Genomic DNA, 6,622 nt, shown 5'->3' with positions numbered 1-6,622 from the left:
ATCTTTTTTTTTTGGCATTCGTCAAAATCACTTCTATTATGACAGTTGAAAAGGGTGCACATATTTATTCAATCAAAATATTTGAATTAGTGTTTTCTTCCCCCCCCCCCCAAAATAAACGTTTCCTTTCTTTGCTCTATGACATTAAAAGTGGAAACAAGATCTTATTTGATTCATCTTGTTTCATAAAAATCTGTCTGCTTAAAAAAAACCTACAGATTTTTATTCTTTGTATAAGAAAGTGTGAGATGAGAATTGTTGCCTGTGTGTGTGTGTGTGTGTGTGTGTGTGTGTGTGTGTGTGTGTGTGTGTGTGTGTGTGTGTGTGTGTGTGTGTGTGATATCTCCACACTGTTTATATCAACTAAAAGCCTTGTATAAAACTCTCCTTGAGTCACTTGCTGTATTTGTGTGATGAACTCTCTGCGTTCTAACACACACCTTGTGTTTACTCTGCTGTTTTACAGGACGTGTGTTGAAGTAAAGTCTGTCGGGGTGTGAGGTTGAGACACAGAGCTGCTGCTGACGGGGGACTGGACACGACTGTTGGAAATGGTAGATGATTAAACTGGACAGGTGTAAAAGAAACCTTTGTGTGTGTGTGTGTGTGTGTGTGTGTGTGTGTGTGTGTGTGTGTGTGTGTGTGTGTGTGTGTGTGTGTGTGTGTGTGTGAGAGAGAGAGAGAGAGAGAGAGAGAGACCTTTGATAGCAAGCATGTTAACGACCTTCCCACTGATCACTGCAGGCTGAGACACACCCAGTCATGTGATTCTTAGCTGTTCATAAAAACTGGACATTATTTGCTCCCATAACCTGCGCTTCAGTTTGCTCTAATGTACACGTGAGTCCTACCTGTAGGATACACGTGAGTGAAAAAAAAAGATTTATTCCAACCTTCACAGCGTGGTTATATTTATTGGTTTTATTTTGATCTACAGCGACACCTAATAACTCCTAATCACAAATATAATGGATATCAGATAGCAGTCTTAGAGGTTCAGATGTGGGTTCTTTCACTCATAAGTTTAGGTTTCTCTTCTTCAAAAGTTCCTTCTCTGTACTGCAAGGTGACGTCTTAGTAAGAGAGACAACCGTGAAGTGGGACTGGACTTTTTCTAGATCTTTCCGCACATCAGACATCTAATTTAACTGTTTATTACACAGTATATACTGTGGATAGTCTCTAAACTTACACACATCTGCACTCACAGTAAAGTGCTAACACTCAGGCTGTATAAATATCATCACATTGATAAAATGCTCTACATATTTGTCATATTAATATTTTAATCATATTCTTGGTTCTATTATTTTAATGATGTAATCTATTCTTTATCTAGTCTATGTTCTATATCTATATTCTATATTCTGTTCTATTCTATTGTTTTCTCCAGTTTCTTTATTTTCTATTTTTATTTTTTTTATTCTTTTCTGTTCTATTTTATTATAAATCTATTTTTGCTCTACGCTTCTATTATATATTTCATTTTATTCTATTTGAATCTTTTTTTTTATTTTTTACTTTGTCTTTGTTTCCATTATTTTATTATTCTGTTTATCTATTCAATTCTATTTTTAATTTTTCATCTATTTTATTTTAAAGTTTTGAAGTCCTGTTTAATTCCACCGATTAAAAACCTGACATTAAAAACACAGACATGTTCCAGTAACAGTGGTGAACTTAAGCAGAAAAACAACGTAGTGCTTTTCAGCCTCACCATCACCAACAACCACAAGACATTATTACGCTTTTATGATGCGTCATTAGCACAGAATGGGAAGGGAACGGACACGTCTCTCCGAGGCCTGGAGGCAGTCAGGCTCGCGAAAGCGCCTGCAGAAGATGTGCTGGAATAACAGATAAGAGCTTCAGTCATCAGTCATTAGATTCAAGTGTTTAAAAAGCCATTAGCACTCGCTCAGATGGCCATCGGGCTCCTTCTGCTCCATGTACTCGGGGGTTAGTGGTAGCTATATTTAGCCGTTCCCTGCTCGCGATTGGCTCATTTTCCACTTCTGGAAAATCCTGAATCGTTCACATGAGGATGTTTGGGATCTATTCTGACATCATTTTAACTGGAGAAAGAGAAGAATCGCCTGCATCGGGAATAAAAAATGGCAGTGATATTTTTTATGATATAAGTTATGACTCCATGACAGAATCCAGTCAATTCAGCGAACACATTGTGGGTTTTAGTGCCTTATAACACTATCAGTACTTTCTAAATCCAAGCGCTGCTGATCTAAAAGGCTCCTGCTCTGTGGACCTTGTTGTTCTTTCCGTGCTTCATCCACTCAGCCTTCATCCTGTTGCACCCAGGCCTGTGTTTTGTCTAAAATGAGAAGGTTAGCCTCCAACACTGCAGACCCTGTGACTTTTCCCTGAATCAGCTGTTTAAAAGCCACAGCGGACACTATCAGCTCCAACACCCACTACGTCACCTGGTGCCAAGATTCGGAGACTCCGAGACTCTGAGACTCGGATAGAGAGAGAGAGAGAGAGAGAGAGAGAGAGAGAGAGAGAGAGAGAGAGAGAGAGAGAGAGAGAGAGAGAGAGAAGCAGACGTCCTGATAGGCAGCGTGACGAGGCTGAAGGACTCTGTGTTGTCTCTTACAGAGGAAGCGTATCAGGGTTAGGGCTACAGGCCTGTTTTTTTGCAAATATGCAAGGTCATTGTAATGGAGTTAAAATACAGGATGGATGTCTGACACTACTGTAGCTCCAAGAAGAAAAAAATATCTCTCTAACCTCTAAGAAGAGGCAACACCGGCTTCTGTCTGTCAGGTCAAATGACAAGCCAGTGGTATTTTATTAGCAAAAAACTCTTCATAAAGAAATGCTTTTCGAATGATTTCTGTTTTATTAAAACAGTTCAAACACTTTCAACGCTTCGTGAGCTTTCAGCGACTTCAGACTTTCATCTTTCACTCCTCACTTTCCAAACCACAAACCTTTATACAGAGACTGACCGTTAGGCTAAATACTAAAAGTCAATAATAAGCCAAGGCTTCAAGCTTTAGCAACATTTAACGGCAGCACGTGGCCTATTTTCACGGCACTAAATCATTCCGTGTGTCATTAATAAATTGACTTTGACCTCTTCTGCGCTCACAGAACACAATGACACCAGCGTTTACACTGAAATAGAAATGAAGCAGAACCAGATCTGATTTCTGTAAAACTAATATTCGACAAAATCGATAATCCTACAAAACTTTCACTGTAAAGTTACAGCTAAATGTCAATAGCAGTAAATAAATAAATAAATACTCATGTCAATAATCAGCGTTGCTTTTAAATAATGTACTAATAATAACAACTTAATATTCTTCTCTTCTTTGCCTATTTTCTAAAGAATTAAAAGTTTTCTCTTTTTGTTTCTTTCTTTGTTGCTTCATCTACTTATTTATTTATTTTCACCGATCATGCTGCCTAGTGTGAGAGTGTTTCTTTTGTTTTTTTACTCACAAAGCCCTTTTTAACAATAAAAAAAAAGACTTTAATAATCACTATTATTAGAAATAATCGGCTAATCGTACCGTATAAGCTTGTTCACTTTTGCTTTGCTTATTAGTTTTAGTTATCGGACTCATTCCTTATTTCAATTTTTTAAAATTAATAAATTAATTAATTAATTAATTAATTTATTTATTTATTTATTTATTTATTTATCCAGCGATTTCTTAATTGGTTTATGTACAGACTTTTATTTCATTAAGAAGACGCCTTTCTCGGCTCTGCTAAATGAGAACCGGACGTTGGACGCTGGACGTTTTCCAGCCGTTTGCCTTTAACACAACCGTAGCCTTTCACTTCTACTAGGAAAGTGCTGTGACAAAATGCTTCACACGTTTTTTTAGTTTTGATAAGAATACCTTTCAGTTTTGATAAGACTTTCACTCCACTACTCTGAAGTGCAGACGCAACAAACATGTCCGCCGTGATACGGCTTTATTTCCCCTTGTCCTTCGGTGACCGTATGAAAAGTACCATAGTCTCCAGTGACCCCGACATTTGCACCTACGCTCGCAAACACACCACGCCTTTCCCGAGTGTTGTGCGAACACAGACACACAATGACTCACAATGACACTTTCAATGGTGTGACAAGGTCTTTGTTCGGGCAGAAATTACATACACATTCGACATTCTCCAATTATAGTTGTTATCAGCTGCTTTTTTTTTCTCCTCGTGTGAGATTTGTTCCAGCGCTGTACCAGGCACCATTTTAGCCAGCCTCACTGTTTGCTTCTCTGTTTACTCATGGCGGGAATGGAGTGTTTTGTGCGCACCTCTGGTCCCTACTGGAAAGAAAAAGAGAGACATGACTCCATCGATAAACAATGTGTCGTTCCCCTCCCACTTCTTCCAGACTGATTGGTTTTTAAAAATGGACTTGTTTGTTAGTTTCATATTTGAAAATGCATAACCTTTGTTATTTTCTTTCCAGGAGGTACTCGAGGTCTCTGAAAGGAGCACAACTTTCTCAAGGTCGATCCGAGGTTGGTGGTTGGTTGGTGGTTGGTGGTTGGTGGATGGTGCTGACATTATGCCCTAATTTGGTGGCTTAAATCCAAAGCGTAGGTCTTAAGCGTCTCTCTTCCAGAGGTCGACAAACTTCCGTGTCGCGCCTGTACGCTGCATGTATTATCTCTCTTTTACAGCACTTACAGAAATCTCGACCTGCACATAAATTCTGTAGGATCTGGATGCTAATGAAAGCTTCACAGGTTTGCTGTTTGAACAACTACCAACTCTAACAACCCTAACAACTCTCGCTCTTGTCTGATGGCCCATAAAAACATTTCCTTATAATTCAGAACTTTTATGAGATCGGTTACATTTTTTACGAGACCAGTTTTCAACACAATTGTTTTGTTGTTTTTTTTTATGTTTTTTTTTTACAATGTAAAGTAATATCGCTCATGTAATAATCTCAGTTCCCACAGAGTTCCTCGTGAAACCCGAGCCGTTAAAGTTAGACCCCGTTTAACAAGAGCTCTTCGGCGGCAAGCCTCGTTCTTCGTCCAGAGCTGAAGGAAGGGACGTCTCAGATTGACGGTCGTAAATTCACTGGATGTGATCCAAGTGAAAGAACATGGATAATGAAGTTCATTATTAACTACATCTCTGTGCTCTATTTACTCGTATTATAAAAAAAATGAAGACTATTATAAGAATACAGTTATTATGCTGTATTTGGACATCCGGACACTGTAACAGTTTAAGTCTACTGGCAGATAATTAGCACAATTTTTAAACCTAAAAACTAAACTCGGTTGTAAAAGCTAACATTTAAAGATAATTTTTTTAAAATATTTTTATAAATTACTAGAACTTTTTTTACCTGGTTTTGTACTGATCCAGATTATTACAATTTCCCTTAACTGGGAATTTTAAGAGACGCGACCAATGCCCCGGTGTGACAATTTACATTTATGGCATTTGGCAGACTCCTTTATCTGGAGCGACTTACATTTTATCTCATTTTACATGACTGAGCAATTGAAGGTTAAGGGTCTTGCTCAGGGGCCCAGAGGTCACAGCTTGGTGTGTCAGTGGTGGCTCAAGTGGTTAAGGCTCTGGGTTGTTGATCAGGGTTCAAGCCTCAGCACTGCCAAAATGCCACTGTTGGGCCTATATTTCTGTTAATGGCACAAACCTCCTGTTGGTGGTCCAGCAACTTAACCACTAGGTTACCACATGATCTTGTGCTCAAAGCCCCTGAGCTCCATGAAGACATGGTGTGGAGGTTTGGGTTGTAGTGGAAGGACGCGAGTGTTCTGCACAGAGCCCTGACTCTGACTCAACCCCACTGAACACCTTTAGGATGATCTGGAACTGGAGTCTCGTCGACATCCCAGCATCAGAGTCTGATCTCATTAATGCTCTTGCGAATGAACGAACGAATAAAAACGAACACAAATCCTCACAGCCACGCAAGATCAAGACGAAAGCCTTCTCAGATGAGCGGACTTTATTTTAACAGCATATCTGGAACGAAATGTTCCACAAGAACATACGGTGGTGACGGTCAGCCGTGCCGATGCACCGTACGTGTGTATGATATCACTGACCATCTTTGTTCCTGTTCTACCTCTGGATTAGCTGCTTTTTAACTACTCCACAGACTCCACAGAGGTTTAAATGTAACCTGATTATGGTTACCAGGTTAATTGTCTACCATTTGTCAACCTGTAAAGGTCTTAAAATACAATTAAATGCATATTTATTCTCTCAGAGGATTGAATCCTTTAGGGTCTGTAGTATCAAGTCTTCTGTTTTGCTGCATCTTCTTTCATTCATTCATTTTCTATCCCTTATCCGAAATACCTCGGGTCACGGGGAGCTTGTGCCTATCTCAGTGTCTGTGGGCATCGAGGCAGGATACACCCTGGATGGAGTGCCAACCCATCACAGGGCACACACACACTCTCTCATTCACTCACACACTCCAGACAATTTTCCAGAGATGCCAATCAACCTACCATGCATGTCTTTGGACCGGGGGAGGAAACCGGAGTACCTGGAGGAAACCCCCGAGTCACGGGGAGAACATGCAAACTCCACACACACAAGGCAGAGGTGGGAATCGAACCCCCGACCCTGGAGGTGTGAGGTG

At 39.8% G+C, this 6,622-nt stretch overlaps 1 long non-coding RNA gene across 1 annotated transcript; it reads right to left on the bottom strand.

The window, feature by feature from the left end:
• Positions 1 to 4,099: 4,099 nt before the first annotated feature.
• Positions 4,100 to 6,379, bottom strand: LOC113655537. The gene is made up of 2 exons (XR_003443745.2): positions 4,431 to 6,379; positions 4,100 to 4,304 (listed from the first exon to the last, which is right to left on the bottom strand). It is a non-coding gene; the product is annotated as an uncharacterized LOC113655537 (long non-coding RNA).
• Between the last annotated feature and the right edge of the window lie 243 nt (positions 6,380 to 6,622).

Source organism: Tachysurus fulvidraco, chromosome 22 (assembly GCF_022655615.1).
Source record: "Tachysurus fulvidraco isolate hzauxx_2018 chromosome 22, HZAU_PFXX_2.0, whole genome shotgun sequence".
In the NCBI taxonomy this organism is placed as follows: Eukaryota; Metazoa; Chordata; class Actinopteri; order Siluriformes; family Bagridae; genus Tachysurus; species Tachysurus fulvidraco.
Note: the sequence above shows the minus strand (reverse complement) of the source record. Positions and strands in the feature narration are given on the sequence as shown.